Raw genomic sequence first — 27,319 nt, forward strand, 5'->3', positions numbered from 1 at the left:
CTTAACTTCAACTACTGGATCAAAGAACTCAATTAGTCAGAGAAGCCCTGATCAAATCTCTCCTTCCATTCATAATTCAAAGACCTTTTCTCCCAAAGTTTATAGCTCTGTTCATTCATTCAACAAGCATTTATTAAATTCCTATTCTGTGGCTAACCTTGTGCTTTATGTTATATATACAAAAATAGCACATAGCCTCCAAGAGCTAATATTCTATTACTGGAAATAATTAAAAATTAATTTAATTAAAAATTAAAAGTTAAAAAAATTAAAGTAAATGCTATGTATTTCATAGGGGGGAAGTATTTGCAAAGAGGACAATCAGAATAGACTTTCTTTAGCCCAGTTTCTTAAATCATGGGATTGATCCCATCTAGGGGTCTTAAAACTGAATGTAACAATTGCAAAATTATGTTATTATCAGTAAATGTTTGATGTGTAAACCTATTTATATTCCCATATGCCCAATGTCACATAAAAATTTCTTGGTTAAAAGGGAATGTAAGTGGAAAAAAATTAAGAAACTTGTTCTATGAGACAAGACATCTTTTTTGAGCTTTTAAAGAAACCAAGGAATACTAGAGGCAAAGATAAGAGTGGAGCAAATACAAGAAAATATTTATACAATTAAATTTGATAGAAGTTTAACTAGTAGATATGTATGATATTATTAATTATGTTATCCCAAGGCTATTTCATTTTTCAATACTGACCAACTCTTCTAGACTCCATTTGGGGTTTTCTTGGCAGAGTCCTGAAATGGTTTGACTATTTTCTTCTTCATCTTGAATGGGATGAACTGAGTGAAGAACTCTTATAAGAATGTGGCCTCAACCTAAGCCCTAATTGTGACTTGAGACTTTGCAATAACAAGTTGAACTATAGCTAAAAGCTGCAGATATTCAAGTTAAATACACTTACATTTTTCTCCTGCTCTGCCCATCCCTGATCTTTTCATTAGCATTTAAGTAATTGACCTAATACAGTAAAGAGTATGTTATTGACTAATATTCTTTGTCTCTAGGGTAGATTTTCATGACAGAATGGGAGTCCAGACTTCCAGCTAATGGGAAGAAGGTCCAGGAAAAATAGGGGGAGGGCTTCTGTGTTAGGGTCTATATAATCTTGTGTTTTGCAGTTTGTACTTTGCATTTCTTTACTGATGACACCTTGTCTGTTGGGAGTTGCACTTTCTCTCCAGATTGTAATAAATCCTTTTTTGCTTTTCTATGTTGACAGTCTCTGATTTTAATGTGGGTAGAAGTCATAGCTGTCCCACACAGTTTTGGTGGCTCATCTGGGATATTTCCTGTTTGGGAGGGATCTCTCCCATTCCAAATCTTTGGACAGGCACACTCTGGAGAGTTCTCTGGTGGTCCTTGGACTTGGATCAGAACTCTTACCTCTAGTCAGGTGAATTCCCAAAGAGAAAAACTTGGAGAAAGCAAAATCAGAAGTAAGTGGGTTAGCAAAGACAGAGGTTTAATTCAGCTCAGAAAATAACCTAGTGGAGAAACATTTACAGTCAGGGTAAGTAATGCACAACCCAAGAAGACAAGAAACTTGTGAGGGAAGGGGGAAGAGACTAAATCCATAAGAGTACTTTCCTTTTGACAAGAACTGGTGAGCCTCTTGAGTGCCTAGGATTGAGACTGGAAGACATTAAGTGGTTAGAGTCTATAGGAGTGATCCTATTTCCCTTTGGTAAGCTACAGTGAATCCTCCATCAAAGAGGACAAGATACTGAGTCATGGGACAGGAATAATCTAAAGTAGCTGGCTCCAAAAACCTGTCTACTGTCCCAGAAGATAGCCCTTTAAGAAGAATTGAGATGAAGTACCAAAATTTAAAAGAAAGAACAAAAAGAAAATTATTAAATACTGTTATGTGGAATAAATTCTGTGAAATCTGATCCAAAGTTATTTAGATATTACCTATATTCTGAATCTTAATGTTTATTTTGCTTTCTCCCTTTAACAAAGAAATAAAAACAAGAAAATTTGCATAGGAATATGTTTTATTTCAAAACAAATTGTATCTGAAAGATATATAATATGTCTAAAGATAAATAAGAAGGTATTGAGGAGTATCCCTCCAGAAGGCGGAAGGCTGGCTTTAGAATATTCAAGTTAGGTTTTAATAATATGGACATCAGTGGGAAAACTGAAATATTTATTGGTTATAATGGACCATTTGATAGGATATATGGAAGCTTTCCCCCTAAATCTACTATCTTAAGAAGGGCTAGTAGAATAACATTAGAACAAATTGTACCTAAGTATGGATTGGTAGAGACTAATAATTTTGATAATAGCACATGTGTCATTTTTAAGGTTTTATAAGAAATAATGGGGAGAGATTGCAAATTGAATGGCAATTCCATACACCTGGGCATCTGCCCTCATTAGGGAAAGTGGAAAGAATGAATCAAGTTCTTAAGAAATGGATTACTAAATTAATGTTAAATACTAAATTGCATTGGGCTAAATGTTTGCTTATTACTTTGTTAAAGAATTAGAATTGTCCCCAGAAGTGATATGGGACTTTTCCTATATGAGGTGCTGTTTGTTTTACTTTATTAGGGAGGAAAAAGGAAAATACCCTCTTTTGAAACAAAGGATAAGTTTTTAAGGAATTATAGACTGGCAGTGTCCTCATTCCATTTAGCCCTTAGAAAGCAAGGATTGCTGGCCCAAACAACACCTTTGGAGTCTGCAGTTCCAAGATGACAGAGACTACAGGCCGGAGGCTGAGAACACTAGGGTTAAAGAACCTGGGGAGGAACCCCAAGAATAGACTGTTAAGGACAATTTATAACCTCTTAAATTGACTTTGCACCAGGGCAATTAGGAATGTTTTGGTAGGAAGAGAGATTAATTGTGCTTAGAGTAATTTCAACAATATTGATGTTGTATCTATTATTTATAGGGATTCCTAGATTGGAGAAAGTTGAATTAACACTTTTATGAAGAAATTACTAATGTTAATTCTGATGTGGTTCTTTAATGTGAAATCAGAACAGTCCTACCTATTTCTATAGTTTATATTCTACATGAGTTTTAATTGGTTGTATTGAGACATCTTATAGCTGTTCCCATTGTTTAGGGAGAGTCTGAAAACAGTGGTTTATGTCTTTGTCCCTTTGAACATGGTTAAAATCTGAACATGTTTTGATATAAATTGATTATTGAGCATCTTAAAATAAAATGATTTGTGTAATGTTAATTTTAAAACCATCTACTTAGATACAAAGTTAAACTGTGAACTTTCTAGGGTGAATCTCTTACTGTTATCAATGTAAGATTATAGTCAATATTTATTTAGGGTATGTGAGCCTTGACAGCTAAATTCACTTGAAGCTTTGATTAATGAGATTTGCTATTTGAGATAAAAATCTATTGGGACCATAGCTGATGTTATTTGGAGTTTTGAATTCAGGTATGATTGTTTGATGAATCATCAAGCCAGTAATCCATCATCTGAAAGAAATATGCCACAAGCTACTCAGAAGAATGTGATCTTGAATTGTTACAGGTAGAGGTTAATATCTGGGCAGGAGCTGGGAGGACAACCTTGGCCTCTGTTTAAAGTGGAATCCTTCTGACTCAGTTTTCCAGTGGTGTTTCTTTGAATAAGAACCCACCTGATTATTTCTCAGTCTGGCTATAAGATGGAATTGTTACTGCATACAATTACCTAAAGTCAAAGTGAGCTAAGGATGCTTTATCCTGTCATGTATGTGCTTTCAGGTTGAGTCCTGAAGGACCAGTTTTGATGTTATTATAATCATGTATTTGCTTTTTCCTCTTATAGCAAGTTTTTATTATCAGAGCAAGTGATCAGTAGAACTCATGAGCACAATTCAAGCATGTAAGATCTTACAGTTTTCAGTCTGAAAATATATGGTCATTATATTCCAAATAAGTAGGTGAGTATTTGGCTTAGTATCTATCTGTTGCGAGATGCATATATCTGTCTGTTCCTTTTAGTACTTTTGTTGTTGCTGACTTTCGTGATAGGCATATTTATTTGTGAAGGGTTACCTACTCCAGTGACTGGGGACACAATGGTTGGGATGAGAGGTGACCTCCAGATGGGAGTTGGGAATACAGAATCCCAATTTGTATGATGAATAGGCTCATTAGACTCCAGGCCATGGTCAAAATAATTACTAACCAGAAGATAAAGGCACTGAATTTGTTAGCAGACTAGAGGGATTGGAGATTAAGAATGAGATGGTGGAGGAAATGTATCAAGAAAGGTGTGAGAGGTCTTGAAAGATTAATAAATAAGAGAAGGAATTGAAAGGGTTGAACTGAGTGAAGACTTCTTATAAGAATATGGCCTTAACCTAAGCCTAATTATGATTTGAAACTTTGCAACAACAAGTTGAGCTATAGCTAAAAGCTGCTGGTATTCAATTATCTTAGATAAACTTACATTCCCCTTCTGTCCCCTGCCCCATATACACACTTTTTCATTAGCATTTAAGTAACTAATATGGTAAAGAGTGTGTTATTGACTAGTATTCTTGGTCTCTGGGGTAGATTTTCATGACAGAATGGGAGTGTGGGCTCCCAGCTGATGGAAAGAAGGTCCAGGGAAAGTAGGGGGAGGAGCTTCTGTGTTAGGGGCGATATAATCTTGTGTTTTACAGTTTGTGCTTTGCACTCCTTTCCTGATGACACCTTGCTAGTTGGGAGTTGCCCTTTCTCATGAGAATGTAATAAATCCTTTTTTGATTTTCTACTTTGAGAGTCTCTGATTTTAGTTTGGGTAAGGGTCATAGCTATCCCACAAATTTTACAGATAAGGAAATTGAGGCAAATAGCATGAAATAACTTGCCCAGACTCATAGAGATAGTGTCTAAAGTCAAATTTGAACTCAGGAAGAGAAATCTTCCTTTCTCCAGACCTAATATTCTATCTACTTCTCTACTTAGTTGCTCCTATAAGGATATGTAAGTTTTAAAATATTTGAGATTTATTAGGATTGTCCAATTCTGTATGAAAAGTTTGGAGTATGATACTAATATTTAGAACATTTCATTTTATTTTGCTCATTTTAAAATGGGCAAATCTAGGATTTGTGCCTTTATTTTAATTTATTTCAGAGATTCTATTTGTTTGTTTCAGAGGTGATCAAAACTCCAAAAAAGCATAGCCATAAGATTAATTATAATCTCATATTTGAACTGTAATTCTCCAAACCTGTTTAAACTGAAAGTGAAGTGTTTAGTCAAATGTAAAGTTGGAATTATTTCAGATTTAGCACTAATAATAGGCTACATTATGGTAGTTAGTTTTGGGAGACATTGATTGGATCACCAAGCCATCTGATTGCCAGGACAGGAAATGTTTCCCACTTAGAGAAAATAGCAGCATGTCATCCAAAAGACTAAGATTTAACTACATCCTAAAGAGGCTTTTCCTTACAAAAGAGAGAGAAGGAGAGGGAGAGAGAGTGGAGTGAGGGGAAGAAAGGATAGATGATACATAGATAGATAGATAGATAGATAGATAGATAGACAGAGACTAGATAGACACTGGATAAATAGGCAAACAAGATAGATGATCGATAAATAGGTAGATAGAGAAATATAATAATACATTGATAAACAGACTAGAGAAACATATTGTATAAATAAGTAGACAAGCTAGATGAAAAATAGTGGATAGAGAGATAGAATGATAGATTGATAGATAGACTAGGTAGACATATTGGATAAATAGATAAGTAGACAAGATAGATGAAGGATACATAGATACATAGGTAGATAGAAGGTTAGATTGATAGATGATAGATTAATAGATATAGATAGATGATACATATATTGGCAGGCAAGATAGATAGACAGGCAATATAGATGGCAGATAGATATAGACAGCCATGATATGATAGATATGGTAGAAAGATAGATAAACAAACATAGATTGATAGACAGACAGACAAAATGGATTATAGATACACAGACAAGTTAGATAATAGACAAGAAAGATGATAAAAAGATAGACAAGATAGATTTAGACTAGATAGAAAGACAGGTGAATAAATAAATAAATACAGTGAAACAAGTACAAATATTACCTTTTGATTTTCATTCTGTAGAACCAGTGAAAATTTTGGTCATTGTAGGTAGGATACTGTTTTATAAGAGGTGCTTTCTCAAAACACACATGAAATATTTCCTTACACTGCAGTAACTCTCCATTTTTCTGGCATGTAAGTTTTTGGCAGTCTCAGACACTTAGGACACATCTGAGAATCTGAAAGGTTTTAAAAGAGAGACTAGCATCAAAGGAAAAACCACAAGTTCAATGATCAAAATCCACCTATTTTCCCTAGTCCTCAGGTCTTCATGGGAGCCTACTGCCTCTTATTTTAGAGATTTTTCTGAGAAGCTTTCTTACCTGTTTTCTGCAACTTTAAATCCAAAAAGTATTCGGCAGGGAAGAAAGTGGACTTTTAGAAATTAGTACAATGCAAGAAATTTCCCATCATTTTCCTGACTGGAGTTTCACAGTGAGACAATGCAGATAAAACTCTTAAAAACCAGCACTCGGAGGACATTGAAGTGTAGAGGTAAATAGTCCTATATCTTACACTAAACTCTGAGGGCATCATTGTATGATAACATGGTACAATAATGGTCGTTCACTATGACTCCAAATTATCAAGGAAAGATTATGTTATACTCAGCAAACTCTTTTCTAAGGTAGGAAGTAAATAAGACATTTTAAAAAGATTTCTATTGCTCTAATAGGACATTAATTCTTTGAGGATGGATACTATTTAATTTTTATCTTTCTATTAGCCTAGCATAATTTCTTGTACTTTACAAATATTTGTTGAATTTTTTTAAATGATTTTTTAAAAAGAATATTGACATTTAAAAAGGATGAGCACTAATCATTGAGAATTTTTATTTCCCCAAAGAAGTCAGTGCAATAATAATGGATTTCTATTTTCCCCTACTGAAATCAAATCCAATATCCATAGCATCAAAGATTTTAAGACGGATGGAGATCTTAAATGTTTAATGCCAGAGAAACTGAGGCAAGACAGAGATTGGTTTTTAATCTTTTAATGTGGAGAGTTCAGACTAGTCCACCCAATGGAAGTCACGTTCAAAATCATTTGGCCCCGAGGGACTGAGGCAGAGAATTTATATAGGGTTTTTAGCTAATTAGCATTTGTAAGCAGGATACAGAAGCTGAAAAGGCAATTAGTCTAATGTTTTTTAGCTATTGTCTACTTCAGAGAGAGAGAGAGAGAGAGAGAGAGAGAGCTGAGAGAGAGGAGTCAATCTAGTATTCTGGCTCATTTCCTGTCAGAGAAGGGAGTAAAACCATTCTTAGATACATAGGGACTATAATTTAGGTTTTTAGGCAGGGGGCAAAATAACAATTCTATTCCAGGGTAGTTTTGGATAAGGATGGAGTCAGAGTGGTGAGCACCTAGACATTGTTTTTCTTTTCTATCCTTGTGTCACAATGGTATGTAAAATTCAATTTCCAGTCCTAATGGCAAGGAAGGGGAGGGGTGGCCATAATAATTTTATTCAGGGCATAACAATTGTCATCAGATTTTAACCCCTTCATTTTACAGGTGAACAAATTGAGGCTATGCCCAAAGTTATCTGCCAAGGGGTACCAAGATTCAAACCCAGGGTCCCTGACTCCAAATCCAACATGCTTTCCATGCTTTATGACTCATCTTTTTTCTAAAAAATAACTTTCCTAAATGAATTCATTGTTCCTTTAGATATTTATAACCTGCTTTGATCATCCACTTGGCAGATTACAGGCATTTTTAAAAGCCCTCCACTTGACTTTCTCACCTCCTACTGATTTACTCTTAATCCAGCCCGCAGCAGTTTGGAGTTTCCTCCTGAGTCATACATAGTCTTTCTTCCCCCAGTTCCAGCTCAGCTACCCAAAAAGACTGCCTTTAAACACACTTAATTACTTCTCTGCCCACCTCTCCCAAGAAGTCATGAGCCAACTAGCCTGGGAGTCTGCAGAGTCATCCTCAAAGCCCTCATTGCTGTTCATCAGTCAAGCAGAGAGTTCATCTGTCAAAGATGCAGAGATCGCATTTCATCTAAGTGTCAAGACAAGAAAAAAGAAAGAAAAAAATGAGCTGGTGGGCAACTCAATGAAACCGTATAGCTTTCCAGCTTTTTCCTGGTTGGGTTTTCACAGTGTGGCACTGATATTTTGTTTGAAGTCTTGTTATGAATTCCCAGGACAGGAGACACACCCGGTCGTACCCAAACACCATCTGAGTACAAAAACACATTCCAAAGTCAGGGAGAAATAAATTTCTGGACCATTGGCACTTCAGAAGATCAGGGGGAGTGTCTCCACGTCCAAGGCAGCCTGCAAGAGGGCAGTGAGAAGTAAGAGAGACCTGATAAAGGATTTTGTTTTAGACAACTAGTTCTCTGTTGCCCCCTCTAAAACTGCATTCGATTCTTTCATACCACTGGAAACTCTTCAAAAAGGCTAACTTCTCTAGGAGCCCATTATATTATGCTAAATGGTTCAGGGCTTATGGATGACTCTGTAGGTTAAGAGTGATTGGAAGTGTGGTTTCTGATTCACCTAACTGTGAGTCTGAAATTTGGTTGGGCTCCCTTACACTGCTCATATTCAAAGTAAAATTACTTGATATAAGGTATTTATACACAAAAATCAATCAATCAAAAAAAAAAAAAAACCTTGATATTAAGCATCCTACTATGTGCTTTGTGAGAAAACTTTTTTTGTACTATATGGCAGACTGTGTTAGGAGATGGGGATATAATGACAAAAGTGGAATAATCCCTCTCTCTTATAGTCTAATAATAAAGATAGAAGATAGAGATATATAGACACCGCGCACACACACACACACACACACACGCATACATATATATATATATATATATATATATATACACACACACACACACAAACACATGATAGATCCAAAGATATACTACATACATACATATATATATATATATATACACACATATATATATATCTCATATAAAAATACACAAAGTAGTTAGAAGACTATTAAATTCAAATCTGGCCTTAAACACCAACTATGTGATTCTGGGCAAGTTACTTAACACCTATCTGCCCCAGTTTCCTCACCTGTAAAATGGGAATAACAATTCCCCCTCTCAGGCTTTTTGAGGATCAAATGAGATAATATTTGTAAAGTACTTAGCACAGTGCCTGGCACATTAACAGATACTTATTTCCTTCCTTGCTCCTTGCTAGGAAAAGGAGGAGGTACTAGTATACAGGATAAGTCAAAGAACTCAGGAAAGGTTTCATGTATATACTAGCCCTCGAGATTCCCAGAAGTGTGATGAATACTGTTAGTGTTGGTACTTCCCTAGGCATTATGATTCAGACATAGAGTTGTCATAGAATACTGTGTCGCACTCCAGTACTTTGACTGTAAATTCCAGGGCATTTATCATTATGGCCCCAGCCTCAGTCTCCAGATCTGCAACTAGAAATATGTCCAAGGCATTAATTGTTCTTCTGCATCTCCATTACATCCCTGTTGTTCTTCATTTCCATCTTATTGATTGAAGACATACATGGAACCCTTTGCCAGAATCTGGGCACAAACCTTATCTTGGAGGCATCTCAATAATCAGATTCTTTGATTCATATCTCAACTAAGGATTGCCCTGCAAACCTCAGAATATAACTTGTGTTTAGCTCTCCTATACGCAAGCATCAAGCTAACAGGGCATAGAATGTAGAGCAGGCATATTATTACACTCCAGAAAAAAGGGCTCACAGTCAAACTCATAGATAGCCAAGGAAACTTTCCCATGTGGTAAGCTTCACTTCTCTTTAGGGACCTATACATTTGCTCTAGATTTATAGCTTACCCTAGCCACAATAGCAAAGACTCATATCCCTGTTATGTTTATATCGCTGAATCCTATAGCTTCTAGTTGCTCTATAAAATGTAGTGCCCTGAATTATTTCAATGTTGTTCATGGTAATAAAGTTTACTTTTACTGCAGAGTTATAAATATGTATGCAACATTCATATTAGAGAAGATATAAGGGTGAAGAGACATGGTATATGTTTTAGGACCCCTGTCAGAATGCAAGCCCCAATAAAGCTATTTGATAGCACCTGCAGAATCGTGACTTTCCGAGTTGTCCCCCCAAATTTCGTTGTTATGGTCATTCTTATAAAGAGAATTTAAGTCCCTTCTCAGCCTACCTTCTGAAGTGTATAAATGTTGCCCTTGTGAGAAGACTAAAAATGATAGCACTTGACATTTATATGAGTCTTGTCTTTCCACAGATTCCTAAATTGCTTCATAAGCTATCGGGTTAACATATGACAGAAGAATTGGACCCATAGGTATCAGGAACAGATATACCTTCAAAGGGATGAAGGGTCCTGGGCAAATGAAGCTTAGAGATCATGTGATATTGGATTTCTGGGAAATGTCCAATGTGATCAATCCTTGCTGTAGCTGCAGATAATTTCATAAAATCCTAGGTGTCCATAAAGTGCATTAAATGGACAAACAAGTAAACTATGTCCATTATCTTTGTGTCTGAGATCAGGAAAGTATTTGTAAAAGGAATTTTAAGTTTGTACTGAATATAGTCATAATGCAATCTTGAAATTAGACAATCTTGATTTTATCACTATTCTGAAACTGCCACATCAGGAAGATTTTATTTAACAAGCAAAATGACAGGTATCCATTTGAAACATTATAAATATTTAACTAAAACATATACACACTTTATTATCAAATTTAGTAATCTGAAATGAAAATAACAAAATAGGAAGACAACACCACATAATCTGGATTAGATGATCATAAGGTCCTGATGTTTTGTAAGCTGGGCAAGTGAGTTGGATTTAAGTGGGGTAGGATTGGGCAAGGTCACCTGCCTCACTTTCCCCTTCAGAGCCATCTGGGTCGGGTAGCCAGGTTAGATCAAGACAACTGAAGATGGCCTGGATGCAAATAGGAGACTTAGGACTTTTTAACCTAGGGTATTTAATAGGTCTCACTTTGACTGCTCAATCATTGATTAAAGCTATTGCTAAACTAAGCTAATCTTACACTTAAGATTAAAGCTAGAAAAAATGAGGCAGAGAATGGGCTCTTTTACCTAAGTATATATATGTATGTATGTATGTATGTATGTATATATACACACACACAGAAACAGAGACAAAGATGTATACATAGAGGTAGATAGATAGATAGATGTAATATTTGTATATGTGTATATATGAATATGATACCTTATGTGGATAGAGGAAAGAGAAGATAAAAAAGAAAGAAAAGAAAGGAGAAGAACAGCAAAAAAAGGATCTGTGTTTCCCAAATGACCAGTTCCTGTTGGGTCCCCAGTGGGACAACTACAATACACCCAGAAGCTGTTTGTCCTTTTTTCTGAAAGAGGACCATGACATCAGGGAGGCAATGCCATGACATGCCAGTGAATTGTTTTAAAGGGAGGAGGGCTATGCTGGAGACTTTTTTCTTAAGGACCAAGTCTTAAACTCAACTCACTCTGCTCTCATTGATTAATGGGTCCCAGCCCAAGCCTCACTTGGTCGTTGTTTGAACCCTGATTGGCTCAGAGTAAATGTAAACAGCAATTGTTTTGGGTTTTGCCAGAAACCCTGAGATTCTTCCTCTTCTAGATTTTTTTTTTTAAATTTAGCTAAAAGAGACCGTTCTTTGCCTCATTTCTTCCCTAATCTTAATCACTAATTGGGCATTGCTACTACTCTTCAGTCCTCCGATCAGAGAGGAAAGATAACTGAGGATGAGTTGAAAAAGTGTAGAGTATCAAAACTTAAGTCATTTTTTATACTTCTGATGAATTTCAGAAGATCAGTTTATTTTAAAGGAGGTATGATGTTCATGGATACAAAACTAAGCAGAGCTTCTGATCATGAAGAGAAAAAAGAAGAGATACTTTAAGATATATTAGTTATTATTGTTTTTATCCAGATCATCTTTGCTTCAAAACCTAGCATGCAATATTGAAATGATTAGGCAAGGATGGCTCAGTATCATCATTCATGCCTCCAAAATCATCACCCCTCAAATATAGTTTCCAAAGTCCAATAACATTTTAAATTGTGTGGGATACAAAGACTAACCCAAAATTACTACTTTGGAGAGCTCTCAAAGTAAAGGTAGAAAGGTTTTATTAGAATCTCGAGAAGCGGGCAGTCCCCACTCCTGGTAAGTCCAGAAGGAGAGCTCAAGTTAAATAAGCAAGCACTACCCAGCCCCTCCCCAAAATACCCTTATGTAAAACTTTTATTCTAGATTGGTGGTTACTTTTTCACTTATATGGTGGGGAGGGTGATAATGGGCTGACAAGAGATGAGGTAAGCAAGCAAAAAGTTACAATTTAAAGTCACGTGATTTCTAGGAAATTGAAACTAAGGCCTAAGGCTTCACCTACTTTAGTGTATAGTCTCTGAGAAATCACATTGTTTGCCCCCCCCACACCCCCCCCACACAAAACCCAACTTATTTCTCAAAAATAAGATGCAATTCCGTCATTTTGAATTTCATTTTTAACTGAATATTGCTGCAATAAATGTGACAATACAGAATATAATCTCACAACTAGACATACATTTAAAGACTCCCTCATTTCATAGAGGGAGGCAGAGGAAAAGGGAGACGAAGGGAGAAGGAGTTTAAGATATCATGCTAAAGTCTATTCATTTCTGACCAACATTAGGACCCAGAAATGTCCTCCAAATTTATAATTTTCTAGAACATAATCTACAGGAAATAAATGAGAATTGAGCTGTCCTTCTTTCAGTGATTATTCAGCTGAAAAGATTTGAGGGATTGAAAAATTGGAAACTCAATAGTAAAATGAGGAAATTAAAACAAAACAAAACTAAACTAATTTGCTCCAATGTGGAATTAGAAGAATAGTGTCTGGACTGAGACAGGTGATAGCTACATTATACTGCATTGAAAGAAGACCCCATATGGAGATTGTATTTAATTCTGGGCATTACATAATAGGAAAAGCATAATCAAGTTGGAGAATATCTAGAAGAATGAAGTCTAGCCTGATCAACCAATAGGGAATTGTCACCAGTGTGTTTCATGTGTTTTTCAGTCTTCAAAAAAGAAAGGGCAATATAATCCAATGCCCTCATTTTATAGATAATTGAATGAATGAAAAAGCATTGATTAAGCACTTGCTATGCTTTTTCCATCCATCCATCTATCCATCCATTCATTCATCTAAAAGATGATGGCACTGGAGAAGAAATGGCAAATCATTCCAGTCTCTTTGCCAAGAAAACTCCAAAAAAGAATCATGGAGATTTAGATACTGTAGAGGGCTACAGACAGTGGGGGAACTCTGGGTAAGGTATGAGACCTTTCAGCCTAGAGGGAACCTGCTGACAATGTCTGGCTCAGCTCCCCATCTCTCCTAAGCTCTTGGTCTTCCTGAGAAGTCAGGGGGCGGTGACAACCTGTGTTGCAATTGAAGCAGAGTAACACCAAGTGGCAAAGAGTCATCTACACACAATAGCAAGTTGTTTATGTGGTCCCACACGTGCAGTATATAGTTAGGGCATGCACAGTGTTGCTTTGGTTATATAAGGGCATTAGGATATATAAAGGTGAGAAAATTTGGAATAAACACACTCCCTGCTTTGACCATCCACATGAGTCTTGCCTCATTATTCCTCCACTAAGACCAAGGATTCAGGCTGGTCCTGGGATCCTCCAGAGAGCTAGTCTGGATGGCATATTTTGGCACCCCAACTTGGGGGCTCTAGAAAGCACACAACAAGATACAATTAAAGTAATGTATCACCAATAATAGCAACAAAACACCTGGTATATATGTCAAGTAGTGATAAACTCTGGAGATATAAGCAAGATAGTCCACTTTCTAATGAAAGAAGAGTTGATGTTGGAAAGGGGGAGTGAATATGACTGGAATCTACCCCCATAATCAATGGTGGCTTCTCTTATAAACTTCATAAATATCAAATCCAGTTTAAGTAATTAGGTTAACAGTTTATTTGAAGGATTTTTTTTAATGGATTGTAAACTCAATATGATTCAACAGCATACTAACATGTTTGCCAAAAACTACAAAATGATACTAGGTTGTTGCAGAAGCCCATTGATAGGAAATCATGGTTCTATCATATTCCATCCTGATAAAACACATTGGAAATATGACGGTCAGTTCTGGGTATTATACTTTAGAAAGAACATTGAAAAACTGGATTGTGTTCAGAGGCAGATGGCTAGAATGATGAGGACATTAACAACCATGTTATCCAAGACTAGTTGAAGGAATTGGAGATATTTGGCTTAGAGAAAATATATAAGGCAGACATGGTGCTTTTCTTCAAGTAAATTTACCTAAATTTACCTAAATTAGGTAATTGTCAGAGGGATTGCTGATCATGTGTGAATTAGACTAGATGATCTCTGTGGTCTCCTCTAGTCTGGAAATAAGTGGAAAGCTTTATCCATATCGTGACAATTGAAAAATGCAAAACTAATTTATTTTAGAACTGGAACATAAACAAAAATGATACATATATGTTGATCAAACAATTAACAATCAAAGTAGGCTGACCTCATCTGACTTGAAATTTTTTGTCATGAAGATTTCATTTAAACAGATTTTGTTTTTTTAAGAGAACAGAAAAAAATAGAATCCACAGACATAAAATTGTTTATTATGATGTAGGATCAATACAAGCTATCTGTTTCACATTCTTTGATGTCAGATAAATGCTTTTTATCTTTCCAAAAAATCATCACAACTCCCCCAAGTTGACAAAGACAGGCATTTTTTTTGTGTGTTTCTAAGAGTCTTGGTTTTCCCCCAGCCTCTTCATCTTTTAAGATTATAAAGGTATTTGTTTGACTCATGTTTACATGTGACTAACTATGCATAAGTTATGAAAGTGTTTTGTTGGGAAAAACTTGAAAATTTTTTCTTCTCAAAAGTAAAATTTCCTTCTATAACTTTCAACTACAATAAAAATTACAAAAAATCAATGTGAGTTTCTCTCATGGGAGAAAAACATAGGAAATATTTTCATTGATGTGCTATTGCATTTGTTGATTTTTACAGCCTCCCTTTGTGAAAAGCCACAGTAATAAATAAAATAAAGATAGTGCATACTAAAGCACAACCAAAAAAATTAATAAGGTATGCAAGACAGTCTGAAAGACTTTGTAAAAGAACTGCACAGAACTGTTTTTGGGATTGTGTGCTTAAGGTTAGTTGAGATTTAGAATGATGTTGTAATACTGATGGGCTTCTTGCCAACTTTTATAATAGGCCTGTGCCAGCAAAGGCAAGAATGCTGTTGAATTTAGAAATGTGTTCTTGAAAGAACTCCACCACTAAGCACTAATAAATGGCAAGCTTCCTTGTTAGAGTTTCAGGTCTGGTTCTCTAATCATGGATCCCACTGGAAATTGGGAGAATTAGGTTGTAAATCTCGAGCTGTCTGCTCTGGAAATAGAACAATTCTTTACATTTGTTGCTCTTGCATTAACTGACGTTGGACTACTTTTGAGATAGGATTCATACCTATTCTTTAGTAGCTTATAGGTGCTTTGGTCTAGAAGCCAACTCCATCCTCCTTGGGGTCATCTGACAAGGCACACCTATTTCTCTGTCTCCGAACAGAGACTCTGTTGATATCTTTAATTTGGATTTGTATTTTGAGGCTGGACTATCCAGAAGGAAGGTAATATTTATTGGTGTTTCCTTCAAGACAATAAAGGCTTTGGCAGACACTGAGCTATAGTAAGCAATTTGACTACTTTGGATTTCCTCAGAAATTTCCTACAATCTACAAATAACTTTTTTTCAAATGGAAGATCTTTTTTAAAAGTAAATTTTACTTTTAATACCAATTTAATAATTATCTATGCAAAATTTGCAATATACATGGAACAAGAAAGAAAAATTTGTAAGCAATGGTAAACTTCCATTACTAATTCTGGCTGTAGAAAATTATTTTCTTCCTTAGGTTAGGTTTCCATAATTTTCCCTTTTCTCCTGGGTCAGACAATTACCTTCTTCCCTTTTCTTCTGGAAGATATATCTGCCCTTCAAACTAAAGTAATCCTGGTTTTCATTCTTTTCCCAGCTGATTACCTAGCTCATGGTGTATCTATGTAGGAATGGTGGGAATGTAATGGGACTTTTGTTCAAAACATTTCCTAGACATAAAGAACAACTATGGCCTGAACTTGGGAAAGAAAGTCTTGACCCCTTTGAAAATCATCAAAAATGCCTTTCTTTTTCATAAACTATTCACATAATCTGAATAATACCTAGAATTTTAGTTAATGTTTATACTTAAAGGTTCATAGCCATTAAAACTAGAAGGGATCTTAAAGATCATCTATTCATTTCAGTTCAAATATTAAGTCCCTAGTATGTCCAAAAACTGTTAGATATGTCAGTAGTACTGACTCTTTGCAACCCTATTTGGGGTTTTCTTGGCCAAGATATTGGAGTGTTTGCCATTTTCTTCTCCCACTTATTTTACAACTGAAGCAAACAAGCAAAATTAAGTGACTTGCCTAGGGTCACCCAACTAGTAAGTGTCTGAGCCTGGATTTGAGCTCAAGAAGAGGAGTATTCCTGACCCCAAGTCTGGCACTCTATCCACTGAGCCTCCTCACAAGCCGCTGCTAAATTGGGAAGAGGAGGGTGGGACCAGTATGCTTGCTTTTCTCATTTACCAAGTGTCACCTCTCAGCTCAAGGATGGGTTCATTTTTAATAGAGCTGGTCTCTAAAAAGAGGGATCAGGCTCTTTTGTTTTCTTCCTTAAACAATAGTACTCTTTCTACCCCTTCATCAAAATTTCAAGAAAAGATATATGTTAGGCAAAAGACAGCTATTTATTTTCTCCACATAGAAGAAATAGCAAAAACACAAAAACTTATAAGTTCATGGTAGTATCAAAATTAACTTAAAACTATTATTATACTCTCTGGGAGTTAGATACTTAAAATTTCAAAACATGAACATTGAAGCACTAGACATTTCACTTTTACCTTAAATCTGCATTGCCTCCAAATTGCTTTTTTTCCTCCTTTCCTTCCTCCCTTCTTTTCTTCCTCCCTCCCTCCTTCCCTTCATTTCTTCCTTCCTTCCTTCTTTCCTTTTTCTCCTCTTCCTTCCTTCCCTTTTTTTTCTCCTTCCTTCCTCCCTCCCCTTCTCTGTCTCTCTTTGTGTCTCTGTTTTTGTCTGTCTCTGTCTCTGTCTGTCTGGTGTCTGGCTGTCTCTGTCTTTTTCTTTTTTCAAACAATTTCATCCAGATCTGTGTCTTTTGCCAAGATGAGATGAAGGATGAGCTCCTTCTGCTAGTGATCATCCTTCTCAAAAAGCACTATAGTAGTTGCCAGGGTTTTTTCTCCCAAATGCAGTTGCTACTAATAAAAGTCCTAGAATCCTGGACCTCTCAAACTTTTCATATTGGCTTCAAAGCTAGAAATGTCCATCTCAGGATTGTTACTTGGTCACCCATGTTCAGGAAAGAAAAACAAGGCAGAGAAGCAGCTAAGACTTTGAAATCCAGTTTCTAGTTCACCTAGGTCAGCATAGGGAAAGGATGCTTAGCTCAGAAAGAATGACATGTCCCAGGAGAGAGATAATAAATGCTGTCTCCCCTGTAAAATCTAAAATGTATAACTTTTCCTGGCTCAGTAGTCAGTCTTCAGTGTCCACCAGGTAATCTCTGATTTAGAGAATGACACTTTTCTGTATTGGATATTGTGCAGACTGTGAAAAGCAGAATGGTGTAATTAATAGAATCTTGAATTGGAACTTAGAACAGGGTTCAATTCTGTCTCTTACATGGACTAATAAATTTGTGATCCCATGTTTTTATGACCCATGGAATGAAAAGGTCAAGATGATATAAAGTCTGGGTCTTTATTAGGTTACATTGGACAACAAAGTGTCAAAAAGGATTAAGAAAAGTTCATATTTGTTATTAAATGTAGTATTTATTATTCAAGACTAAAAAAACTAGAAAGTACTTTAGAGGGAATTTAGCTCAAGCTTATTTTACAAGTGAGGAAACTGAGGCTTAGGAAGGTTAAATAATTTACCTAATGTTATTTAACTGGTGAAGTGGTGATCCAGGACTCACCTCAGGTCTTTTAACTCCAAATCTTTCATGCAAAGACTATCCACTGTACTTGATTATAATTAACATAATTATCTTACTCGATTTATTGTATTATTTGTTTAGGCAGCTAAGATAGAGTAGACCTAACTTTAGGAAAACCTGAGTTCAACCCTGCCTCAAACATTTACTAACTATGTGATCCTAGTTAAGTCACTTAATCTAGTTCCCTCATCTGTAAAATGCTTATAATAAAAGTATCTATATTTCAAGATTTTTGTGAGGATCAAATGACATAAAATGTGTGGAGATCTTGGCAAACCTTAAAATATTAAAATTACTAAAGTACTAAAAGCTTTTATTATTATTGTCCCCTAAATAACAATAAGCATATATTGTTATATGTAATTTAATCATATAAAATAAATATCTAACTTAAATAACAGAAATAGATAATAATAGAAATATTTTTGGTAATGATAATGTTTATTGTTATTAATAACTTATTGACAAAGACTTATTGATGAATTAATTCTTAAAACAATCTTGTAAGAATCATGGAATCATAGATTTAGAGATGGAAAGGCACTAAGAGATTATTTAGTCCAATTCTCTAAATTTATAGATCAAGAAATTAAGAGGTAAAGTGACTTTGCCCTGGATCTTTCAGGTCACATGACAAAGACAAGATCTGAAGCCATGCTCACTGTTCACACTGCCTCCCTGAAGGATAATACAAGCAGCTTTCATAAAATCATTTTAGGAATATCTGCTCTCTCCATTGTGTTATAGATGAGGTTTCAATCTCCAAACCTTCTTAATTCAGATTGGATCTTGAGACTATATGAGATACTTGGGAGTCATTGAACACAGGAAGTTGATTTTGCCCAGACTCAGCAAGAATACACAGTAAGATACAATGGCAAATGTGGCTGGTGAGTATGTCATCAGGGTTTGGTGACTTGCATGCTTTCAGGTGCTCACCAAGTCTGAGAGGCCCTGATTATACTTGGCTGGGTCCTTTTCTGCCCTCAGGCCAGGAAGCTGTGTCAGAGAAGTTAGGGATAACCAGGATGGGAAAAGGGAGGTGAAAGATGAAAATGACTTTCAAAGAAGTCAATTGACTTGGCTCTGTCTATGCAACTATGATATAACAGATTTTTTCTGACTCCAAATTCAGTACTCTTTCTATTATATCCATTTTGAGAATAGTCAAGAAAACAGATATGATAGTATTATATGAGTGAGCAGTCTATCAAACTACCAGTATTTATTGATCACTTAGTACATGCAATGTAATGTAGACGACATGTAAAACTGTGTGATATGACAGGCCTCTCTTTTTTGTTGTTGTGATTGTCCTTGTTATTCTTCCAAACAAGATTCTTTTCCTAGGCCCACTTTGAAACAGGAGGCAGGCTCCCAATTTCTCCTACGCCCTAAGTAACCACACAACCCTTGGCAAAGAGATAAAAATAACAAATATGGGGGAGCTACAAAGTTACAAGAATTCTTTAAAAACCTTGTAATTAAAAAAAAATCATCAAATGTTTAAAACAAGTTCTAAACCTGAAGTCCATGAACTTTTTTTTTTTTTTTTGGGGGGGGGGGGGAGGAGGGGATGAGGTATTTGGTACTTGCCCAGAGTCACACAGCTAGAGGCCAAATGTCAAATATCCGAGGTCAAATTTGAACTCAGGTCTCCTGACTCAAGAGCTTGCACTCTATCTACTTCACCATTTAGCTACTCCCATGAATTTTTTTTTTTGCTTTTAATATTTTATTAACTGTATCTTTTAAAATATTTTATTAACTGTATCTTAATGTAATTAGTTTCTTCTTTATGAACTTTATTTTGTGCATTTAAAAACATTTGTCTGAGAAGGAGTTCATAAGGATTCTCAAAACTTGAGTTAAGAACTCTTGGTTTTAAAGATAGTGTTATAGGATGAGAAAGTGGGCATTGTTGACTGCTCAGCCTGGACCTCTTGGGTGTCTATATTTTGGCAGCACTATGGATCTCTGGTATGATTCTCACCTTGACAGTTTCTGAAACTCGATTTTACCAGTCATCCATAGTGATCAATCAATTAATTGTTCAACCAATATTTATTAAATGCTTGATTTTCATTAGCCTTGTAATAAACATTAATGATATAAACAAAATTTAAAACACAAAAAGGAGCTTCCATAAGAAGGTAAAACAACATATAAATAAATAGGTACATACATGATATATACAGACTAGATGGATGGTGATCTCAGAAGAAAAGAAACTAGCAGATGGAGAGTTTGGGAAAACCTCCTACAGAAGGTTTTGAGCTGAGCCTTGACAAAAGCCAGAAATTCAGAGGTAGAGGTGAAGAGAGAAGGAATTTCAGGCATAGAAAGAAAATAGTGTGAGGGCCCAGAGAAGGTATAAGATATAAGAGGAAGTGCATATCTCTGGACCACAGAGTCTATGGAGGGGAGTTAAGTGTGAGAAGACAATCTACATTAATAAACATTTATTCTGTATCTCATTGCTATATGTTGATGAGACCTGGATAATATGCCAGTATCATGATAAGACACTAAATCACTTCCATTTGAATTGTCTTAGAAAGACTCTGAAGATCACCTGACAGGATAAGATATCAGACACTGAGGTCCTTTCTTGAACTAAACGCCAAGCATTCCAACTCTACTACAAAAAGCTCAACTCCATTGGGCTGGCCACATTGTTTGAATACCGAATGTGCATTTGCCAAAAAGACTATTTTATGGAGAACTCCCACAGGGTAAGTACTCACATGGTAGTGAGAAAAAGTGATTCAAGGACACTCTCTCAAGGTCTCTCTTAAGAACTTTAAAATTGATCGTCCAACATGGTGGACACCAGCATGGTATGCCTTTGTGAGAAAAGATATTATGCTCTATGAGTGAAGAAAGAATTGAAATAGCTCGAAAGATATGCTAGATATTCATATGAACAAAAGTTCATATGGACTATTTGTGCCTGAACTATGGTAGAGCATTCCAAGTTCATCTTGGCCTTATAAGCCACAGTAGGAACTTGACCCTAACATAGTGATGTCATTTTGGTCCTTTTTGAGAAAGAAATACAATAACCAACCAACCAATTCTGTACCTACTATGTGCCAGACCCTGGGCTAAAATGCTGGGGACACAAAGAGGTGAGAGACAGTTTCTGCCTTCGAGGAGTTTACAATTTAAAGGGGAGCAGGAACAAAATGCAAATGAAATTATACAAAATAAGCTATATAAATAAGATAAGCTAAATAAGAAAAAAAATCAATAGAAGGCCCTAAAATTAAGAGGGGTTGGGGAAGGGTTCCAGTAAAAGACAGGATTTTAGATGAGGCTTAAAGGAATGCAGGGAGGACAGTAGGCTGAGTAGAGCAGGGAGATTTCCAGGTATGGAGGATAAACTAGAAAAGATGCCCAGTGCTGTATTTTAGAAAGCAAAAAAAGGACAGAGTTGTGGAAAATTTTAAATCTTAACAAGAAAATGTTATATTTAATCTTAGAGATAATAGGAAAACACCAGAGTTTATTGAATGTGTATGAGAGTCATAGGGGAAGCCAAGATGATATAATGAACCTTATCTTGAGGAAAGCCACTTTGGCAGCAGTTTAAAAGATAGAGCTGAGCAGAAAAGGTGAGGCAAAAACCAATTTGGCCAGTTGTGGTACTAGTTTTCACTCCCATTATCTTCCCCTTAGAATTTTTTTGGTCCAGACACATTTTATTTTCCTCCTGTTGCCCAGAGGTAGACAAAGATCTGAGGTCCTCCTTAGAGATCCTGATTTTTCTGGGAGAATACAAACAAAGCTTAGTGAGAGGTATTGGGTGCCCAGACTAGAGTTGTAGATATACAAGATATTGGTAAGGTAGAAATGGCAAAAACTGGCAAAAGTAATCATAGAGAGATTATAATATATAATATATATATATTACATAAGAATGAATGAAACTGAAGAGTTCAGAAAGATGCTGAGGTTTTAAAACTATGGAAGTACTACTCACAATGATAGGAAAGTTCAGAAGAGGGGAGTATTTGGAAAGAAGGACAGTGAATTCTACTTTGGATGTGGTAAGTTTGATATGCCAATGGGATATCCAAATTGAGGTGTTGAATAAGTAGTTGAAGATGGCAGTGTTTGATCACAGAAAAAAGAGAATGGCTAGACATAGAGATTTTGGAACCATCAGCATAGAGAATCCATGGGAACCAATAATATCACCATACTATAAGATAAAAAGAGAAGAGAGATCAGAAAGATAGAACCTTAGGGGACACTCAAAACAGAAGGCTGAAGATTGACCACAAGAAACTGAGAAGGAACAGTTAGACAGCTAGGGGGATAACCAAGAAAATAAGTCATGAAAACTCAGAGAGGAAATAATGGTCAGGTTCTGAAGAATAATTTGTGCTGACTAAATTCAAAGAGATTGATTTATAACCCAGAATGAAAGTTTATTTATTTAAAATAGGAGTTATTCCTGGCTGAAGAACTAATACTGTCCATTGTTTGAGCATTCTTCTCCTTTAAGTGTCATATATAAAGAACAAAGATAAGGAGATACTCCAAACAAAAGCCAATTTGGCCAGTGGTGGAACTAATTTTCACCTCTATTACCTTCTCTTTTTAATTTTTCTGGTCCACTTAGAGGTTTACTTGAATAAAATAGAAAAAGAGAAGATCAATGAATTGGGCCTACAACTTAAAAAGCTAGAAAAAGACCAAATTAAAAACCCCCAATCAATTACTAAACTTGAAATTCTAAAATTAAAAGGAGAAATTAATAATATACAAAGTAAAAAAACAATTGAACTAATAAATAAAACAGAGTTGGTTTTATGAAAAAACCAATAAAACTGATAAACCTTTGGTAAATCTGATTAGAAAAAGGAGAGAGAGAAATCAAATGAGTAGTCTTAAAAATGAAAAGGGAGAACTTTCCATTGATGAAGAGGAAATTAAAGAAATAATAAGGGGTTACTTTGCCCAACTTTATGCCAATAAATTTGATAACCTAAGCAAAATGGATGACTACCTCCAAAAATATAAGCTTCCCAGATTATCAGAGGAGGAAGTAAATTGCTTAAATAGTCCCATTTCAGAAAAATAAATCAACTCCCTAAAAAAAATCCCTGGGACCAGATGGATTTACATGTGAATTCTACCAAACATTCAAAGAACAATTAGCCCCAATGCTTTATAAACTATTTGAAAAAATAGAGAATGAAGAAGTCCTACCAAATTCCTTTTATGACACAGACATGGTACTGATACCTAAACCAGATAGGTTGAAAACAGAGAAAGAAAATTATAGACCCGTCTCCCTAATGAATATTGATGCTAAAATCTTAAATAAGATATTAGCAAAAAGACTATAGAAAATCATCCCCAGGATAATACACCACGATCAAGTAGGATTTATACCAGGAATGCAGGGCTGGCTCAATATTAGGAAAATTATCAGTATAATTGGCCATATTAATAATCAAATTAGCAAAAACCATATGATCATCTCAATAGATGCAGAAAAAGCATTTGATAAAATCCAACATCCATTAAAAACTCTTGAGAGTATAGGAATAAATGGACTTTTCCTTAAAATACAGTAGCATCTATTTAAAACCAGCAGTAAGCATCATATGTAACGGGGACAAACTGCAACCATTCCCAATAAGATCAGGAGTGAAACAAGGTTGCCCACTATCACCGTTACTATTTAATATTGTATTAGAAATGCTAGCTTTGGCAATAAGAGTTGAGAAAGAGATTAAAGGAATAAGAATAGGCAATGAGGAAACCAAACTGTCACTCTTTGCTGATGATATGATGGTACTTAGAGAACCCCAGAGACTCTACTAAAAAGTTATTAGAAACAATCCACACCTTCAGCAAAATTGCAGGATACAAAATAAACCCACATAAGTCATCAGGATTCTTATATATCACTAACAAAACCCAACAGTTAGAGTTACAAAAAGAAATTCCATTTAAAGTAACTACTTGTATAAAATATTTAGGAATCTATCTGCCAAGGGAAAATCAGAAACTTTATGAGCAAAACTACAAAACACTTTCCACACAAATTAAGTCTGATCTAACCAACTGGAAAAATATTAAATGCTCTTGGATTGGGCAAGCAAATATAATAAAGATGACAATACTACCTAAATTAATCTATTTATTTAGTGCTATACCAATCAGACTCCCAAAAAAATACTTTGATGAACTAGAAAAAATAACAACAAAGTTCATATGGAAAAACAAAAGGTCAAGAATTTCAAGGGAATTAATGAAAAAAAATCAAATGAAGGTGGCCTAGCTGTACCAGATCTAAAATTATATTATAAAGCAGCAGTTACTAAAACCATCTGGTATTGGCTAAGAAATAGACTAGTTGATCAATGGAATAAGTTAGGTTCAAAGGACAAAACAGCCAATAACTTTAATAATATAGTGTTCAAACCCAAAAACCCCAGTTTTGGGGATAAGAACGTATTATTTGACAAAAATTGCTGGGAAAATTGGAAATTAATATGGCAGAAACTAGGCATTGACCCACACTTAACACCATACACTAAGATAAGGTCAAAATGGGTTCATGACCTAGGCATAAAGAATGAGATTATAAATAAATTGGAAGAGCATAGGATAGTTTACCTCTCAGACCTCTGGAAGAGGGAGGAATTTATAACCAAAAGAGAACTAGAGATCACTATTGACCACAAAATAGAAAATTTTGATTATATCAAATTGAAAAGTTTTTGTACAAACAAAACAAATGCAGACAAGATTAGAAGGGAAACAATAAACTGGGAAAACATTTTTACAATCAAAGGTTCTGATAAAGGTCTCGTTTCCAAAATATATAGAGAATTGACTCTAATTTATAAGAAATCAAACCATTCTCCAATTGATAAATGGTCAAAGGATATGAACAGACAATTCTCAGACAAAGAAATTGAAACTATTTATAGACATATGAAAATATGCTCCAAATCATTATTAATCAGAGAAATGCAAATTAAGACAACTCTGAGATACCACTACACACCTGTCAGATTGGTTAGAGTGACAGGGAAAGATAATGCGGAATGTTGGAGGGGATATGGGAAAACAGGGACACTGATACATTGTTAGTGGAACTGGAACACATCCAGCCATTCTGGAGAGCAATTTGGAACTATGCTCAAAAAGTTATCAAACTGTGCATACCCTTTGATCCAGCAGTGTTTCTACTGGCCTTATACCCCAAAGAGATACTAAAGAAGGGAAAGGGACCTGTATGTGCCAAAATGTTTGTGGCAGTACTGTTTGTAGTGGCTAGAAGCTGGAAAATGAATGGATGCCCATCAAGTGGAGAATGGTTGAGTAAATTGTGGTATATGAATGTTATGGAATATTATTGTTCTGTAAGGAATGACCAGCAGGATGAATACAGAGAGGACTGGCGAGACTTACATGAACATCTGATGCTAAGTGAAATGAGCAGAACCAGGAGATCATTATATACTTCAACAACAATACTGTTTGAGGATGTATTCTGATGGAAGTAGATCTCTTCGATAAAGAGAATTAATTCAGTTTCAATTGATCAAGGATGGACAGAAGCAGCTACACCCAAAGAAAGAACACTGGGAAATGAATATAAACTGCTTGCATTTTTGTTTTTCTTCCCGGGTTATTTATATCTTCTGAATCCAATTCTCCCTGTGCACCAAGAAAACTGTTCGGTTCTGCACACATATATTGTATCTAGGATATACTGTAACCTATTCAACATGTAAAGGACTGCTTGCCATCTGGGGGAGGGAGTGAAAGGAGGGAGGGGAAAAATCGGAACAGAAGTGAGTGCAAGGGATAATGCTGTAAAAAATTACCCTGGTATGGATTCTGTCAATAAAAAGTTATTTTAAAAAAATTTTTTTTCTGGTCCAGAAAAATTTTGTTTTTCTTTTGATGCTCAGTGGTGCACAAAGAAACGTCATCATCTTTAGAGATTCTGATTTTTCTGGGAGAATGCAGACAAAGCTTAGTACTGAATACCTAGATCTGCATAATGAGAGACATGTACTAGATCATTCAGTCACACAGTAAAGGAATATCAAAAATGTGCATGAGAAGCTCATTGTGCTACATGATTCTGCAGGCATTTCAACCTTGGGGCACAAGGTTTACATTCAACAAATACTTGCACTGTCAAAAGAGAGAGGTAAGTGACCAGAGTGATCAAGAACACATGGATAACATCTATAGCTTTTTTAAAATATAATTTTTATAGAAAGAACATGATAAAAATCCATCCTGACATAGTACTGTGACTAATCCTCTTCTTCATTCCCAAAGCTATGTCTGCCTATTTATATTTTCTACTGCTAAGTGCTTCTTTTATTATTGTGCTGATTGCAACAAGTTCCAGGAATTTATAGGCTCATCTCAATGGGATCCTCGATTATTAAAAAGAGCTTATCCCTATAATTCATAAAGAAAAACTAAATGATGAAAAATATCTATCGAATTGATTAGGACCTGAAATCTGATGGGCACAAACTAAGTGCTCCATAATGCTGGACAAATGAGTAAGTATATTATTATATATTTTTAACTACTAGTATTTCCTATGGATCATCATTTGGGCATAGAATTGCAGGAATTCTTACATTCCTGAATATTCCTGAATAGCAGGAAAGAGAATAGGATAGATTACATTTCAGAAATTACACAGAGCCTTTAATAATTCCAAATTTATTCTTGGTACAAAGAAATGTTTTTCATATAAAACTTGTATTGATGCTACACAGTTGCAAATGCGGATACACCACAATTTCAAAGAAATCGAAGCTGTAGTGATATAAAGGACAACAGTCACATAGTGTCAATTGGACAATACACATTTTTCAAGCTCCTACCATAATACTAGACACTATGCTAAATACTGGAGCTATAAAGGTATAAACTTAGTTTGCTAATGGGGAAGATAAAAGGGGAAGAGCAAGTAGGCTGCTGCAAATCTTCAAGAAGGAACATACATCATTGAGAAAATGTGTGATCAGAAGAGATGTTCATGTTGTGAGATCCAAGAATGAACAAGCTAAATAAGGCTTTGGTGCTACTAAGA

General features: G+C 35.5%; 1 long non-coding RNA gene across 1 annotated transcript in view; it reads left to right on the forward strand.

Moving 5' to 3' along the window:
- The window catches only part of LOC127564236 (uncharacterized), an 87,492-nt gene extending 61,420 nt beyond the window's left edge, over positions 1–26,072 (forward strand). Inside the window, exons 3-4 of the long non-coding RNA XR_007954214.1 lie at positions 20,780–20,957; positions 25,619–26,072. This is a non-coding gene — a long non-coding RNA (uncharacterized LOC127564236). The remainder of the gene's footprint in view (positions 1–20,779; positions 20,958–25,618) is intronic.
- The last annotated feature ends 1,247 nt before the right edge of the window (positions 26,073–27,319 follow it).

Source organism: Antechinus flavipes, chromosome 5, assembly GCF_016432865.1.
Source record: "Antechinus flavipes isolate AdamAnt ecotype Samford, QLD, Australia chromosome 5, AdamAnt_v2, whole genome shotgun sequence".
Lineage (NCBI taxonomy): Eukaryota > Metazoa > Chordata > Mammalia > Dasyuromorphia > Dasyuridae > Antechinus > Antechinus flavipes.